The sequence below is a fragment of the Petaurus breviceps genome, unplaced genomic scaffold (genome assembly GCF_028583685.1).
Source record: "Petaurus breviceps papuanus isolate PSGF00001 unplaced genomic scaffold, PetGlider_PUasm1.0 47, whole genome shotgun sequence".
In the NCBI taxonomy this organism is placed as follows: Eukaryota; Metazoa; Chordata; class Mammalia; order Diprotodontia; family Petauridae; genus Petaurus; species Petaurus breviceps.
The window spans coordinates 4,890,755-4,909,528 of record NW_027186349.1 but is presented as its reverse complement, the minus strand read 5'-3'; the positions used below and the strand labels follow the sequence as shown (position 1 = coordinate 4,909,528).

General features: G+C 35.0%; 1 protein-coding gene and 1 pseudogene across 2 annotated transcripts in view; one reads left to right on the top strand and one right to left on the bottom strand.

The window, feature by feature from the left end:
- CDH18 (cadherin 18) overlaps positions 1–18,774 on the bottom strand; it is a 1,599,127-nt gene that overhangs the window by 657,267 nt on the left and 923,086 nt on the right. The window lies entirely within an intron of this gene.
- On the top strand, positions 8,804–9,523 carry LOC138171805 (small ribosomal subunit protein mS40 pseudogene; annotated as a pseudogene).

The window sequence follows — 18,774 nt, the reverse complement described above, 5'->3', positions numbered from 1 at the left end:
ATCTATCTATCTATCTATCTATCTATCTATCTATCTATCTATCTATCTATCTATCTATCTATGTGTGTATGTATAAGTATATATTCAAAATTTGGTATGATGAGTTTCCAGATCACAATTTGATTGATTTTAGTTGAAAAGTATTTTAGTTGATTTACCTGCTCATAGTGTCAAGTGAACAAATCTTCCTGGATAAAGTTCAAATCAAATCCTTTTTGAAGAACTTAAATAAATTACACCATTAACTGGTGTCACAAGGGAGAGTTATTTAAGAACACAAAAATTCTTTAAGATATGATTAAAATAATTTTTTCTTTTGACTCAAGTAAAACTCTTTTCAGTGATAATTTTTATATCATTTGATTTAGATAACTCACTTATGGTTGTACTTGTCAAAATAATTGCAACTTAGGTTGACAGATTTTTAAAATCTATAAGTGTCTTTGGTTGTTGTTTTTTAATCACTTTTACCATTTGTAGTCCTATATCAAAAGAAAAAAAGTTTACATTGGAAGAACTATAGAAGTATTTGAATATTCAAAGTTAAGAAGAAAATGAGCTATTGAAATGACTAATGAGTGAAAAAATAAGGATATGAAAGTGAGCTCTTGTTGTGTTTTCATTGACTAGCTGAAGATGAACCTTAAGGAAAGATTTATAAAAATTTATAAGTCATTTGGAATAACTTAAGTCATAAAATATTTTCTGCTTCAATTAACCATTTAATCATCACCACCATCTCCACTAGAATAATTAGTATGCTAAACACAAAATATTACTCTACCAAAGTTAATTCCCAAAGAAAATTTTATGGTCCTCTGTTAATGTCAGTTATAGAGTTTGCAGATATAATACCCAGTGCCAATTAATTAAAAATATTTTGAAATACATTTTGTGTTTTGTAGTAAGCTCAACTCCAGACCAAATCTAGTAAGATTAAATATATTTCAACATGTAAAATGCCTCTGACATTCAGTTCAGACCACCAATGTAGACAACAACTGTTTGTGAATTATTTTAGTAGAAAGTCTAAACTGCCTAGCTTAAAAAAAACAACTTCTAATGCTCTGAACTCAGATAGATTGGTTAAGAAGTAGCAAAAACAGAATCTTTTGTTAGTTCCATCTCAAATCCAGCTTGGGAGGAAATGCCAGATCTTATTTTCCACTGACTTGTCTTTGAGAACCCAGAATTACCAACAGTCCATAACAATTCATCAAAGTAGGATTTTTATGAAAGTAAAATTCTATGTCCTATTGGTTTTGGTGGCTGACTAAGCTCACCATTGAATCAATATTGTGATGTGATAGCCAAAAACAAAACACAAAACAAACACAATCTTACTATAATAAAGAGCACAAGATTGTCGAGAGCTAGGGAATTGCTGATTTTAATTTGTTTGCTATGGGAAAATCATATTTAGAACTGTGTATTTTATTTTCTTGCCACTATATTTTGAGAAATTAATTAATATGTCAGAGCAAAACCAGAGTTGTCTTATTGGGATGATAAGATAGTTTTAACCATGCTAAACCAGAATAAATTGAGGAATTAAGGCTGATGAGTTGAAAGAATTCTTATCTCCCAGTATTTGAAGGACCAGCACATGGAAAGCTTTGACTTATTCAGTCTCAGAGGTCAGATTTAGGAGGAAGGCATAGCAGTTGGGGAAAAAAAACAAACAAACAGGTTTCAGCATCATATTTAGGGAAAAATATTATTAGACAAGTCCAAAAGCATAATGAGTTACATCAGGAAGCAGTGGGTTTCAATTCACTATAGTAGAGTGCAGCAGGTCTTCAGGAGGAAATTTAATAATACATTTTCGAGGATATTGTAGGGCAAAATGTTGTTCATGTAGAACTTTGACTAGAAGAACTTGGAGGTTCTTCCAGCTTTTGAGAAGCAGTGATTTTGGGATTTCTTTTTTTCTGCCATCATTTCATGTGTTACCATAGGCAGGAAAAATGCAGAAGAGTGTCTCACTATTACGAATTTCTTCTTATGAGATATAATTAATCCTGAAAAGGCAATGTCCAACTTGGTACATGATTAACTATTTCACTTTGGGGGAATGTTTATTAGAGACATCTTTAGGACCCTTAGAGATCTATTAGTAAGAACCATTTATTTTTTATTTAACAGAACTCATCAAAATAACTTTTTCATCAAAAGGTACTCAATAAATATTAAAAAAAACTAACTTTTTCATCAAAAGGTACTCAATAAATATTTAACAGCTATTATATAAAGGTATTTTCACTTAGGTTTTTTATGGAAAGTTACTGGGGAATATAGTTGTGAAGTAACTGAATATTGATCCACATATATTTCTATATGCACAAATATATTAATATACATATATATGTGCATGTACATAATATTTAATGAATAATAAATGAATGAACAGGTTCCTTCTTTTTCAATTGGGGTTAACTAACTTGCTCAAGGTTAAGTGGCCAGTTATTTTGTGTGGGTGCCAAGTAACTGAGGCTAGAACTGATCCCGGGTCTCCTGATGCAGTGGCCAGAACTCTTACTCACTGTGCCACTTGGCTGCCCCCGCAATAGGTTCCTTCTTGTTATTACCAATGGCAGTTTCCTACAAAATTTCAGACATAGTGTTCAGTTTAGGTGGCTAATTTTCTACTCAGGTTCATATCTTTTTGATTCCTCTTCTCCCTGCTACTCATCTTCATATATTTATTAATATCCAGGTAACCTGACACAGTTTGACGTATTTCTTATGAAAAAAAGAATATTTCTGCTGCTAAAAAAGAGTATGTGAATTGGGTAACATTTCTTCAATGTCTTAACATAAACCTCTTCTTCTTCTTCTTTTTTTTATTTTTGGAGGGCAATTGGGGTTGAGTGACTTGCCCAAGATCCCATAGCTAGTTTTTGTGTTAAGAGTCTGAGATCTGGTTCCAGGGCCAGTGCTTTATTCACTGCACCACCTAGCTGCTCTCTTAACATATACTTCTTAACAATAACATTAAAGACTTGAGACACACAATTATCATTCCTGAATCCAGTTTTCCCTGCCTTAATAAAGAGTTGCCAAGAAAAGAGAAAATAAAAGAGAAAGAGGAGAGTCCAGAAGCTACTGTTGTCCTGTACACCAAGACAAGAAAAAAAAATGAGTACAAAAAGAGAAAGGAGAATAAAAACAGCAGAAAGGCAAATCCAAGATAGTGGATTAGGAGTAACCACCCAAATAATCTCTACCAACATTCCCTTGAAAATAATGCCTCAAATAAAATTTTGGAGTGGCAGAGACAACAAAAGGTCAAAATAAGATATTTTCTGGACTAAGAAAACTTAAGAAGGCATTAAAAATAAGAATTGTTAGGGGCAGAGACAAGATGGTAGAGTAGAAACACAAACTTGTCATAGGCTCCCGCTCCAATCCCTTCCAATACATGTGAAAAATGACTCTAAACAAACTTTAGAGTTACAGAACCCACAAAGTGACACACAGAAAAAAAAATCTGCTGAAGGAAGCCTGGCAGGCAGACAGGAAGGGTCTGTCACAGTATGCTGGGAGCCAAGCACAGTCTGATGTGAGCCACTTGGTTCCAACCCCAGAGCAGATTTTAGGAGACTGAATCATCAGTAGCCATGGTGGTTTCCAGATTTCTCAATCCATAAATGCCAAAGACAAAGTAAAAGGTCAGTGTGGAACTCTGTTGGAACAGGGGGGCCAGAAGAGCACAGTCTGATCCTTTCCCCCAAGGCAAGAAGCAGTCAGAGGCACAGTGGACATGCAGCTGCTTCCTCAGGGATGCTTCCAGTGCTCTTGGCCTGAAGATTGTAGGGGGACAAAGTGACCATTCAGAGGGTAATCACTCTTGCTTTAACCTGCTTGGATCTGGATCACTGTCTTGGGTGGTGGTTCTGGGGTCTGTGACCAGTGAGCCAGAACTTATGGTCGCTGTAGAGAGGGTGCCCTCATAATAGCTCAGTCAGCTGTGAACACCCCAGTGATTTGGGACATAGTTCCCTCCATTCTAGAGGCAGAGTTCTACCATGGCAAAGAGCTCAAAAGACAAATAATTGTCTGTCAATATGAGCAAACAATGGAAGCACAAACAAACCACAGAATTCTTTTTTGGGAGACAAAAAAGATCAAGGGATGGAGCAGGATGAAGATAGCAAAGCCAGAACTCTAAAAAAATATGAATTTGTTACAGGCCATGGAGGAGCTCAAGAAGGATTTTGAAAATCAAGTAAGAGAACTTGAGGAAAAATTGGGAAGAGAAATGAGAATGATGCAAGGAAATTATGAAAAGCGAGTCAACAGCTTGCTAAAGGAGACCCAAAAATACACTGATGAAAATAACACCTTAAAAATAGACTATCTCAAATGGCAAAAGAGGCCCAAAAAGCCAGAGAGGAGAAGAATGTTTTAAAAAGTCAAATTTTCCAGATGGAAAAGGAATTTCAAAAACTCCCTAAAGAAAATACCTCCTTTAAAATTATATTTGAACAATTGGAACCTAACGACTTTATGAAAAATCAAGATACCATAAAAGAGATCCAAACAAATGAGAAAATAGAAGACAATGTAAAATATCTCATTGGAAAAAACAAAACAAAACAAAACAAAACACCGATCTAGAAAATAGAACCAGGAGAGATAACTTAAAAATTTGTGGACTACCTGAAAGTCATGAACAAAAAAGAGCCTACACACCATCTTTCAAGAAATTCTCAAACAAAATTGCCCTGATATTCTAGAACCAGAGGGCAAAATAGAAATTGAAAGATTTAGCAGATCACCTATTGAAAAAGATCCCCAAAAGAAAGCTCCTAGGAATATTATAGCCAAATTCCAGAGTTCCGAGGTCAAGGAGAAAATACTACAAGCAGTCATGAAGAAACAACTTGAGTATTGTGGAAACACAATGAGGATAAAACAAGACCTAGAAGTTTCTACATTAAGGGAATGAAGGGCTTGTAATATGATATTCTGGACATCAAAGGAGATATAGCTAAAACAAAAAATCACCTACACAGCAAAACTAAGTATAATAATATGGCTAAAATATGGTAATTCAATGAAATGGAGTATTTTCAAGCATTCTTTTTTAAATTAAATTTTATGTTTATTTTTAGTTTACATTATTCATTTTCAGAAGATTTTCAGTTACAAATTTTCTTCCCATCTTTCCCCTACACACTACCCCAAAACAGTGATTCCACTGTATATCCCCTCCCCCAATCTGCTCTCTCATATGTCCTCCCCCATTCCCCCTTTAATTTTCCAGTAGGGCAAGATAAATGACTATACTCCAGTGTCTGTATATCTTATTTCTCAGTTTTTTGAAAAAATAATAATGATAATAATATCTTTTTTAAACATTTGATTTTAAAAGTTTAAATTCCAGATTCTTTCCCTTCCTCTCTTGTCACTCACCATTAATTGGAAGATAGGCCATTCAATATAGTTTGTACATGTGTAGCTACACAAAATATTTCCATAGTGGATATATTGTGAAAGACTGACTATATTTCCTTCCATCCTATACCGACCCACGACTTGTTCTATTCTCTACTTTTACCCTGTCCCTTTTCAAAAGTGTGTGCTTCCAATTTCCCTCCCTGTCCAACCTGTCTTCCCTTCCATCATCCCCCCTTTCATCCCCTTCCCCCCTACTCTCCTGTAGGATGAGATACCATATTTACTGACATACCATATCCCTAAGCCAAATTAAATGAGAGTAAGTTTGGCCAATTCCCTTTTGCCTTCCTGTTCTAACCCTCTATTGTAACAAGTTTTACTTGCCTCTTTTATATGAAATATTTTACCTCATTCTGTCTCTCCCCATATCCTCTCATTATATTCCTCCCTCTCCTCTCAATTTCACCTTTTAAGTAGTTTCCCTTCCTATTAAATTGGTCCTCTGCCTCTTTCTAGATATAACTGTACACATATATACACAAACATATATGTATACATACATATACACACATTCATATTCCCTTCCACTATTATCATCCTGAGAAATGTTCATAAGTTACAGTTATCATTTTTCCATGAAGGAAAGTAAATAGTTCAACTTTAACAAGTGCCTCATGATTTTTTTTCCTGTTTACATTCTCATGCTTCTTGTATCTGAATGTCAAATTTTCTATTCAACTCTGGTGTTTTCATCAAGAATGCTTGAAAGTTCTCTATTTCACTGAATGACAATGTTTTCCCCTGTTTACAGTTCCCCTGACTCAGTTTTGCTGGGTAGGTGATTCTTGGTTTTAATCCTAGCTCCTTTGACTTCCAGAATATCATATTCCAAGGTCTTTAATCCTTCAATGTAGAAACTGCCAGATCCTATGTTATTCTGATTGTGTTTCCACAGCATTCAAATTGTTTCTTTTTGGCTGTTTGTAATATTTTCTCCTTGATTTGGGAATTCTGGAACCTGGCTATAATGTTTCTAGGAGTTTCCTTTTGGGAATCTTTTTTCAAGAGGTGATTGGTGGATTCTTTCAACCTCTATTTTGTCCTCTGGTTCTAAACATCAGGACAATTTTCCTTGAGAATTAATTGAAGGGTGATTTCTAGGTTCTTTTTTTAGCCTGTAGTCCAATAATTTTTAAATTGTCTCTCCTGGATCTTTTTACAGGTCAGTGGTTTTTCCAATGACATTTTTCAGATGGCCTTCTATTTTTTGATTTGTTTGGATCTGTTTAATAGCATCTTGATTTCTTATAAAGTCTCTAGCTTACATTTGCTCCAGTCTAATTCTGAAGGAATGATTCTCTCCAGTGAACTTTTGAGATTCTTTTTCCATCTGGCAAATTCAGCTTTTTAATGAATTTTTCTCTTCATTGACTTTTGGAGCCTCTTTTACCATTTGAGTTAGTTTATCTCTTAAGGTTTTATTTTCTTCAGTCAGGTTGCTGACTCTCTTTTCATGATTATCTTGCATCATTCTCATTTTCTTCCCAATTTTTCTTTTACTTCTCTTATTTGGTTTTCAAAATCCTCCTTAAGCTTCTCTATGTCCTGCACCCAGTTCATATTTTTCTTGGAAGCTTTTGGTGCAGGAATTCTGACTTTGTTTTCTTCCTTGTGTTCTATGCTTTGATCCTATTTTCCCCCCAAAAGGAATCTAACGTCAAATTGCCATGCTTCCTTTGCTTGCTCATGTTGCCACTCAATTATTTGACTTTTGAGCTTTTTGCAATGGTAAAACTTTGATTCCTGAGAGGAAAGCTTTGGTCCAAATTGGTTGCGTTTTCTCAGCTGCTATACCTATTATTTGGCTGCCCTCTCAGAAGGCTCCACTGGCTCTGGCACACTGGTCAGACACCTCAGAACCTCTACTAGACAGCAACTCAGATCCAAGATCCAAAACAAAAGTGATTACCCCTCAGACTTGTTGCTTGCTCCCCCTACAATCTGCAGGCCAGGAGTTCTGAAGCAGCCACAAGGCTGGGGCTGCTACAACTCAGGTGCTTCTCCTTCCACAGTGCAGAGGCTGGACTGCTCTCCTGGAAACCCTGTTCCCACAATGTCCACACTGAGCTTTCACTTTGTCTTTGGTATTTGTGGGTTGATAATTCTGGAAACTGACACAGCTGCTTGTGGTCCACTCTCCTGAAGTCCCTCCAGCCAGGGATGGTAGTGGCCACTCTGAGGCTAAAACTGAAGACTCAAGAGAGGTTGGGCTCTGCTCCCAACACCCTACAATCGACCCTTCCTGTAGGCCTGTCTGGCTGTCTTCAGTGGGAGGTTTATTTCTTTCTGTCACTTTGTGTTATGTAGTGCTAAAGTTTGTTTAGAGTCATTTTTATAGGTATTTGAGGTGGTTATGGAGGGGGCATATGAAGTTTTCCTGCTTCTATGCTGCCATCTTCATTCTCAAGCATTCTTGATGAAAAAAACAGAGGTAAACAGAAAATTAGATTTTCAAATACAAGAAGCAAGAGAAGCATGAGAAGGCAAACAGGAAGAAGAAATCATAAGGAACTTATTAAAGTTGAACTATTTACATTCCTATGTGGAAAAATGATAATTGTAACTCATAAGACTTTTCTCAGTATGAGGATAGTTGAAGGTAATATATGTATGTATGTGTATATATATATGTATGTGTATATATATACACATACATACATATATATGTATGTATAGGAGGGTATATGTGTATATAAATATGTATGTGAGTGTGGGCATAGGTATGTTCATGTATACATAGACAGAGGGCACAGGATGAGTTGAATATGTAGTGATAATATCTAAAAAACAAAATTTAGAGGCAAGAGAGGAATTTATTGGGAGAAGGAGAAAGGGAGAGATAGATTAGGGTAAATTATCTCTTATAAAAGAGGCAAGAGAAAACTGTTACAATTGAGGGCAAGAGCAGGAAGGTCAAAGGGAATGGGACAACCTTACTCTCATTGAATTTGGCTTAAGGAAGAGAGTAACATACACACTCAATTGGGTATCTTACCCTACAGAAAAATAGGAGGATAGAGCATAAGAGGGGGAAGGATAGAAGGGAGGGCAGATTGGAGGAGAGGGTAGTTAGAAGCCAACATTTTTGAAAAGGGATAGGGTCAAAGAAGAAAATAGAATAAGTGATGGTTAGGACAGGATGGAGGGAAATATAGTTAGTCTTTCACAATATAATTACTATGGAAATGAATTTGGTAACTACACATTTACAACCCATATACAACCTTCCTAGTGGGTGTGGGTGAGAAGGCAAGAAGGAAAAAAAAATCTGGACTCAAAGTTTTAAAAACTAATATTTAAAAATTTGTTTTTACACTTCTCCTCCCTTCTGCTTTGATGGCTCTTGGGCCTCACACCTGTCAAAGGGGTCCACTGGCTGCAGCCTACTCCCCAGGCTCTAAGCATATAAGCTCCCCCTGAGGAAGAATCTTCCATTCCTGTCTCCCTCTATCAGGATGTTCCTAGGGAATATCTGGAAACTGAAGAATACCTGGCTCGATATGGCTCCCATCCAGTCTGGGCTGACTATAGACGAAACCACAAAGGTGGAATCGCACCACAGTGAACCTGTAAGACATGCATTTGAGGGAACAAAGTTGCTGGGAACCCTTGCCCTATCTGCCATGATCAGAAGCTCTATGTGGACTTTAGAAATGTGAAACTCTTGGAACAGTTTGTGTGTGCTCATACAGGTATCATCTTTCATGTCCCTTACACAGGTGTCTGTATGAAGCAGCATAAGAAGCTGACAGAGGCTATCCTAAAGGCCAGAGACCATTGTTTTCTTAGTTACCACATTCCACTGGTACAGCCACAGGATACTGATTTCAGTAACTCCCATGGAGCTGTGGGCTGTACCCCAGTGCCTCCTGCACTAGCTCCCCTACCTGGTATCCATGGTATAATTGGCAGCAGCCACCTGAGAGAGCTAGCCAGACTTCAAAGGCTATATCAAGGCCACCTTAAGGAAGAAAGTAGACCGCCACCAGAAATGGTGCCCATACTTGCATCTCAAACTAATATTCACCCTGAGGAAGAGGAATCTACTAGTGTTCCCTAGAAAGGAAGTGGTGGATATACTCTGTGGTGCTCCAGAACTTAAGGGTGGATGTTAGAAAGTCCTGATGCTTAAATTGAACTGATTCTTATCCCTACCCTTTTGAGAAATGGGTAGGATAATGGCAAGCTCTGACCTAGAGGAAGAGAAAACAGGGACAAGGTAAAATGAAGCATTGCCTGAATAAATGTTTTTGGTTGACTTCATGCTGCTTTCCTCACCCCATATTTTTAAGTTTCAGGGGTAGGGGGTGCCTCACTTGTCAAGTCAACCCTTTATAATAAAAATTCTTTTATTATCCAAAAAAATTGTTTTTTACATTCAACTGGGAAATAAGATATACAGGTACTGGAGTACAGAAACCCATCTTGCCCTAATAGAGAGTTAGGGGGGTGATGGGGTAAGCTATAAGAGAGAACAGATTGGGGGAAGGGGTATACAGCAGGCTTGCTATTTTGGGGTGGGGTATGGGAAAGACAGGGAGAAAAAAATTGTAACTTAAAATCTTGTGGAAATGAAAGTTGAAAACTAAAATTTATTTATTTAATTAATTAAAAGAAAAGAAAACTTAAGAGGTCAGCAGAAGTCTGTGACTCTACAATGGAAGCCTGTCTGGAACCCACATACACATCTGCAGCAACAGTTACCATAGCAGCAACCACACAATTTTGGGAGCTCACAGAACAGGGATAGCAAGGGAGTCAGACAATTGGTTAGAAAGAAATTATATATGACACTTTTTCTAACACTGGGTACAGCTAGTGCTGATTAGAAATTCCATTACTGATATTCAGTTTTAGGTCCCAGTTCCAGTGCAGAGAAAATCATTGGTGGTTGGTCAAAATGGAGGATGGACTCTGATCACAGTTCCTTATCAAAGAGGAGTCGTAATTTGTGTCTACAGGGGGCCACAGACCCTGGTTGGTTAAAAATGAGATTATGGACCAGGAGACCAGTGACCATACCTCTTCCAGGATCATCCAACAGTGGAGCACCAAAAACTTGTAGACCCCCAGAACTAACTCTGAAAAGAGCAGCACAAAAATGTCTGAAACTTGCCATAAACCTACCAACCCCTAGGTGAACAGAGACAGATTTTACCACAGAGTTCACAGTCAAGACATAGGCTTGAAAAATGAGCAAATGACAACCAATATATTTTTTAAAAGAATTTGTTCATAACAAGCTACTACAATAGCAAAGTTCAGCTATTTAAGTTATGTCTAAATCTTTGTGATCCCATGTGGGGTTTTCTTGGCATAAATATTATAATGATTTATCATTTTCATCTTCAGCTCATTTTACAGATGAGGAAACTTAGGCAAACCTGTTCAAGTGAGCTGCCCAAGGTGACACAGCTAGTAAGTATCTGAGGCTGTATTTGAATTCATAAAGATGAGTTTTTCTGATTCCAAACCCAGTGCTCCATGCATTGTACCACCTAGCTGCCTGGAGGGAAATTCAGGGAATGAAAGACACAAATTCAGAAGAAGACAAAAATGTGGAAATGGCTTTTAAAAAAAAGCTTCAGAGAACAATAGTAATTATACTGAAACTCAAAAAGAATTCTTAAAAGAGGTAAAAAAAAAAGAGTAAAGAGTGATAGAGGAAAAAATTGGAAAAAATGAGAGTGATGCTAGAAAATTATGAAAGGTAAAAGCACAAAAAAATACTGAAGAAAATAATGCCTTAAATATCTGAATGGTACAAATGTCAAAAAAGGCAAAAAAATTTAATTGAAGAGAAGAACTCATTAAAAAGCAGATGGATAAATGGAAAAAGTGTTACAAAATCTCACCAAAAAAAATAGTTTCTTAAAAATTAGAATTGGGTAAGTGAAAGCTAATGAACCCATGAGACATAAGTAAATGATAAATCAAAGTCAAAAGAAAGAAGAAAAAAAAATGATGAAAATGCAACGTCTCTTAAGAAAAACAACAGATCTGGAAAAATAGATTGAGGAGACATCATCTAAAAATTATTGGAATATCTGAAAGTCATGATCAAAAAAGGGAAGAGCTTACATTTCAAGAAATTATCAAGCAAAAGTACCCTAATATCATAGAACATGAGGGTAAAATAGAAATTGAATGCATTCACCAATAACTTCCTTGAACAAAGTTCCTAAAATGAAAAGTCCAAGGAATATTATACTTAAATTGCACAGCTCCCATATGCAGCCACTATGATCTGCAAATGCAGCCTATTTTTATTTATTTATTTATTTTGCTTTTTGGAGAGGGGAGGGCAGGGCAATTGGGATTAAGTGACTTGCCCAAAGTCACAAGGCTAGTAAGTGTTAAGTGTCTGAGTCCAGATTGGAACTCTGGTCCTCCTGACTCCAGGGCTGGTGCTCTATTCAATGGAACACCTAGCTGCTCCCTGCAGCCTATTTTTATAGTCTCTTTGTTGTAATTCAAGCTCCTTGAGGGAAGGAACTATGTCATTTTTTGTATTGGCATCCCTAGTAATGAGCACAGTAATTGGCACACAGTATGCACTCTAAAAGATTTTCATTCATCTGTTCACTCATTCATTCACTCATTCATTCATGCTACTTCAGTAGAATGTTGTCTTAGATGAAACATAAACACTCAGATCTTCTAAGGAGGGAGCTTCTCTCTAGCCACTCTAGTTTTCTTTGTCTCTGTCTTTTGGTGGTGTTCAAAAGTTCATTTCTGTCTTCCACCCCCACCCCCACAATATGTGAGTGCTACAAGAGCTATTCAAAGTATTTAAAAGCAAATTACTTGCTATTACCTTTTAAACTTTTTTTTTAATTTATTACTTCATTTTTAAGATTCTTTTCTTTTTTAAAAACAGAATATTGGAGCTGGGTGCAGCTTTATTAGGATTCCATCAATGGGACCCTTCCTTTTCTGAATTCAGGAGGTTTTACCTGTTATCTCTCCCTTTCCCAACTTGCAAATTCCCTAATCTTTCATCCAATAAGAAATCAGATTACCTAATGTTGTACTGCACTGTACCTTTAATTAATTGGCCCTGCTTGATTAATTATTTTTGATGTATAAAAGTCTGCCTCCCCTGTATGCAGAGTCCAGGCCTAAACTGAGAAGGATTGATTCAGGTTTGTTGCGCAATTGCTATACATTGCTCAATAAACTGATATACTCAGAAGATTGAATTTTGTTTTCCTCTGTCATTTCTTCTTTCACCCACCACAGGCACCAGATGCAAATTGGAGGGAAGAGAAAAATAAGGATGAAAAATATTGTGTATTAATGTTGGGAATTTCCTTCTAAGTGCTCTATGGTTTATTCTTACTTTTAACAACACCCTTTGGAAGGTCAAAGTCCTTGTTGTGGAAATCTTGCTGCTGTGAGAATATACATTCAACTACTGTTTTTCAAGAGCAGGTTAAGGGCTGTCCAAGGTCAAAAGGTTCATAAACAGTAAAATGGAAATTGGATCCCTATTCTCCCAGCATAATACTTTCAGGATGGAGCAAATTCATAGTTTTCTAAAATAACACATACCTTATAACTGAGTTCAACTTTATTATTTGGAGGGTGTAAATGGCTATGGCTTAGCTATTTAATTGAAATATTGCAATTATAGGTAGATTTGAGATTTGTTATTTTCTATTCCCCAGGATATACCTCATTATAGTTAAACTATATTTATATAATTTAGAGATAGTTTTGGAATAATGGAAAATTGAAAAAAAATTGAGTATGACTTATGTTAAACATTGATTTGGACAATAGAGCTAGTCACTGACCTCTTTTCAGTGGTTCATTTTCAATGACTGACAATGAAAATTTTTAATCAAATTCATCAGCATAATCACTGTACACATTTTAGTGATTAGAGGAACTAATATTTTTCAGTCTTTTCAGATCATATATTTTCTGGAAAGTTATTGACATTAAATTACCAATAATAATAATTAGCTCTAGAATCTCATCCATCAGTGGTTGAGGTCTAACTCCATCTGCAGGGACAGAGAAAAGTAGATGGTCATCTAAAATGATCATACCATGTGTCATGGAATATCTTCAAGGAAGGGGTATTGCTAAAAAGTGAAATATACTTAAGAGAGAGCCAATCAATTGTTGAAGGTTTTTTTTAATGATATTATAGTAGAACTAAGGATAAGGGAAAGAAAGGAATTGAGATGGTTTCCTTCCTATTCCACTCTCATCCAAAATTCTACCACAATCCCTCATGTAGCAATTGAAAGGTGGGGAAAAGAGAAAAAAGTGTGTAGTAAGACGATATAGGGGTGGGGGGAAAGAAAAGGAATGCCTGAGGTACCCTTCTATGAATGCTTGCCAACTTTGGAGTACAAAAGTAGAATTAAACACTAAAAAAGTAGTATTGTCTTCTTCTTCCTTCCATTTTTAGCACTGTATTAATACAAGTGGGAAATGTTTCACACTTGTTTTATATTCCATTTTACCTTTCCATATATGTGGGCAAAAGATATTTCATTAATAGAAGCATCCAAGTGAAAGTTAACCAACATTCTTTTAAAAAAAATTGGAATGTGTGAATTTTTAATTATTTTCCCCTTAGAATGTGATTTGCCCCAAATGCAAGAAGAAAAGAAGTGAGATGTTTATTCAAAATCTGAATATCTAAATATAAACCTCCCACTTTTTCTAAGTTAAACAACTAAGTATTTTATATATAGGATTTTGGAAGTAGTAAATAAACTTAAATACTATAAATAATCTTAAAGATAAAATAGCAATTGTAAGTTGTTTTTGTAATTAACTTAGTAAACATTGTGAATATGGTGCACAAAGATTTCCTATGGGGGAAAATTGGTTGTTCCTAACATTTTATTGGAAAGAATCAAGGCTAGAGGCTCTGGAAATGTCTGAATTTTTGCATTTTGCTTTTAATTCTCTTAATATCCTGAGTAAATTCCCTGTTTGTTTTGAATATATGGGACTACAAACCATCTTCAATGCTCTCTAGATAATTAATATATCCACTATATAAGACTAGTCAATAAATGAATACAAAATTATAATGCTGAAAAAATAAGTGGTATAACAAAATAACAGTATGTCAAATGTATGTGTGTGTGTTTTGAAGTCTGCCACTTAGAAAATACAAATTATTAGATTGAGTGGGATTTTTAAAAACTATGCATAACTACCCAGCAGCGAGAATTTATTTATCTTCAAAACAGGGTCAGTCGTATTTTGGAGAATTTTAATTATGTATTCACATGATCTCTATTCATTCACTCTAAGCAATTAGAACAAACATCAAGTGACATATATAATTTCTTTATAAATCTAATTAATTGATAAGCATCATCAAAGGACTTCTTTTTAGGAGTCAAGATGGCAGAGTAGAGGCCGAGTTTTGCCAGAGCTCTTCCAAATTCATCTCCAAACAATGTTACCATTACAGGTCAGATAAATTCTGAAGGTGCAGAATCAACAAAGGGATTGTGTGAAATAATTTTCCAATCTGTGAAAAGTTGGAAGATATTTAAGAAAGGTCTTTCTCACTGGGGTGAGAATGGAGTACAGACCAGTACCATCTCCAAAGAAATAAACAAAAAAAAATACATATAATTGTAAAAAAAAATTGTTTATAGGTAATTTAAAAAAGTTATCAGGGAAGTTCTAAATAACAGCAATAATAATTTATCATATTCTTTATATTTCAGGAAACATTTTATTAATTGATAGAGTATTAGCATTGTAACTTCCTTAAACATCTGGAAATGAAACATGTTCACTCCCCTCACCCTTATCCTCAAAAGAGAGCTGATTGTGACTGATTAGCACTATCAGAGAATATCAAGACCATTATAAAATTTGAGGACAATAGTATAGAACTTTTGAGAAGTGGAAATATTGAGGGATGTGGCTTTGAAGAAGTGAGAAATAGAACTTGTGAACTGCACACACACACACACACACACACACACACATCCCAACCCAAAAAACCAGTAAAATTCTTTTTTATCTGGCACCTTGTTAAGTAGTAAATCTGGAAACTGTTTTTGGTTCAATATACATTTCCATTCCAGTCATGAGTAAAATGACTCAATATGAGCTTCTTTTAGAGAAGTGACACTAAGATAGTTTCATTCACTTGAACAAGAAAAAAAAAAACTTACTTCCATATTCTCTGGTAGGAATAATATATTCTGTGCTTAAAATCTATGAAAACTAAAATACCTATCATTTTTACCATGTATTTTATAAAAATTTTATGATCCTCCAATATTACAAAGGTGCTCTTAATGTGGATATCTTTTCCAATGATGTCCATCACAGCTCATCCACAACTGCCTTTCCTGGGGCAATCTCATTCATGTCCTTCCATAAATTCACATGGAACATCAGCTTCAATTAGTGGGGACCTTCTTCCCAATATCTTGCTACTACATGAATGCAAATATAGTATATGGTCTTTTATGACTCATTCCTTGCTCTGATGAACTCTTACTTTATATATGTATATATATATATTCATAACATTTAATACAATCCAATAAATATGCATTATATTATTTCTCTTAAGCAATTCCTTGTCTGTGATATTGCAGCCTGATGATATTTTCTATGCACTGATTATTCTTTAGATGATGCCAAACTTCAATTTGTTAGGCATTTCTGGATTTTCATCACTAAAATATATTGATATTAAAAAGATTGACTTTCTGAGAGAAGTCTGTGTGTGTGATATGTATGTATATGTATACATATATACATATATAATCATACACACATATATGTATATATATCCATCTAAAAATATATCTGTAAGAGAAACAAGTTGAGATCGGTGGCCTCTAGATAATTGATCCTATTATCCTATAATCAATGTTTGCCAAACTTACATTCTTCATTCACTTGTTTTGCCTGTGTGATCAGTTAGGTAAAAAATTTTTGAAGCTCTGAAGTATTCTGTAACCTGATTCAATCAGCAGTATCTCAAGAACCTTATCATCTTTACAGGAAATCCTTCTTCAACTTGTATTTTATATCAAAATTCCTCCATGAAAGCAGCAAGAATGATTGCCAAACAAATTCTATCTGTTTTATGATGCATTTGATGTTTTCAATTAACAAATTACTACTGCTATGACTTTTATTGACTCTTCAAAATTTTTGATATCCATATGGAAGAGAGTTTGTGAAAAGAAAACCATTAAAGTGTCATATTCCCTGTGACACCAAATGTCTTTTTGTAATAATTCAAAAACATTAAGGACAGTGCATTAAAAAAATACCAGTGCCTTTTCATATATGGTACAATGTTAAAATTTTTTGACTACTGTACAAAATCAATTCAGAAATCCTGAGTATTACTTTCAAATACTGTCTTTGAGGAAATTCTCAATGAAATGATTGTTTCATCAATATTTCTTGGAGGGAGAAGTTGGAAATAAAGGGTTGTTTTTTCTTTTGTTATTGATATACATTGTTCCCTTTTAAAAATAATTGTAATTACTGATATCCTCCCCCACCATGGATTCTAAATATTTTCTTCTTTCAAATCAACTCCTGAGAATTGATCCTGCAGTATCCTCAAGATTGCCTTACTTCATACATGGACCTTTACTCTATACACCTGGTGTAATTCAATTGCTTTTCCCCTTTTTTGTTTTTCAGAGTGCCAAAAAAAACATATTATGAAATTTCAGAATTAGAATTCAAATGTGCTGAATCATTTGCTTTAATGTTAAAAAAATCTGTCATGAAAAAATTATATATCCCCCAAAATCTTCATGTTAATTTGTTAGTATCATGAAAAGCACTATACTTAACACAAATGCAACACAAGAGACATATGACCTAAGACAGTTCTGTATTCTCAATATTTTTTTTCTTTCCTGGTAAAATGAAAGAAATACTATAAGAGAACTTGAACAGATTTTTTTTTCTGTTTCAAAATTAGGTACACTCATAACAGTGTATATAGCAGAGGATCTATAAAAACTAAATTTCCTGTAAGGATTTATAAGATCTGTAAGGACCTAAATCCAGCCCTAAAAATAGTTTTGAACCCAGATCTCAAAGTATACTAAACTGATATACAAAATACTTGGAGGGGCAGGGAGAAGACTCCGCTCTCAGTGCCAGAAAGGTATTTCCTTATTTTCACTTGAAAGAAAACACCAGGCTGAATACTAAACTCAAAGTAATTGCTTTGACCCACTTTCAAAGTTTCATTAGATATCAATAATTAATAATGAAATTCTCTTAAGGATAAGTACAATGCAAAATATTGAATGATTCTGTCTTTTAAAATATAGGAGTCCAAATTTTTTCCACTGTCATTCTGAATTTTTTATCATGTCATGTATCTGCTTTAATTTTTGTCTTACATTCTGTTTCTACCAACATCACTGACAAGAATTCTCTTGTCATTGAATTCTTGTTTTTGCCATGAAAGAACACATATTTTATCTACACAAAAAGACTTCTATAATATCTTGACCTTTCATTTGATGCTTTATTTTTACTCAATTTTATCATAAACTATGCACCCCATAATTCCAAAGAGATACCAAATTTGGTATATAGTTTTTGGGAGGGGGAAAAAAAAACTTGAGGAGTAATTTTGCTTAGAAAACACCAAGGGCTGCTAGGTGATACAGTGAATAGAGCACCAGCCCTGCAGTGAGGAGGACCTGAGTTCAAATCCGGCCTCAGACACTTAACAGTTATTAGCCATGTGACCTTGGGCAAATCACTTAACCCCAATTGACCTACCTTCTCCCTCCCAAAAAGCAAGAAAAAAAGAAAAGAAAAGAACAGTGACTTCAGAAGTCACCAAATATTTGTTATTAATGCCAAATAATGGATATTTCACTAAGCAATGTTAAAAAATAATTTTCCCTATATTTCATATACTTTATTTTCAGAGCAATCCCTTGATACCAAATGTATATTATGCTAGGTAACATGGTATAGTGAATGTATAACGAAACCCAAGTCAGAGAACTGGGTTCACATCTTGCCCCTGATACACAGTGGTTCAGTGACCCTTTTCACATTATATAAGCTCTCAGTGCCCCTAGCCAACTATCTAAAACTCTAAGTTGTAGAACTGGTCCAAATTTTAATTTCCCTTAGGACTTCCTTAAATAAATGGAGTCATAGGTCCATAAACACATGTACAACATATGTATGAATGACAAGTGACTATGTATATTTGTAATGGTATATGTGTATAGATATAGATATCTACATATCTATCTATCTATCTATCTATCTATCTATCTATCTATCTATCTATCTATCTATCTATCT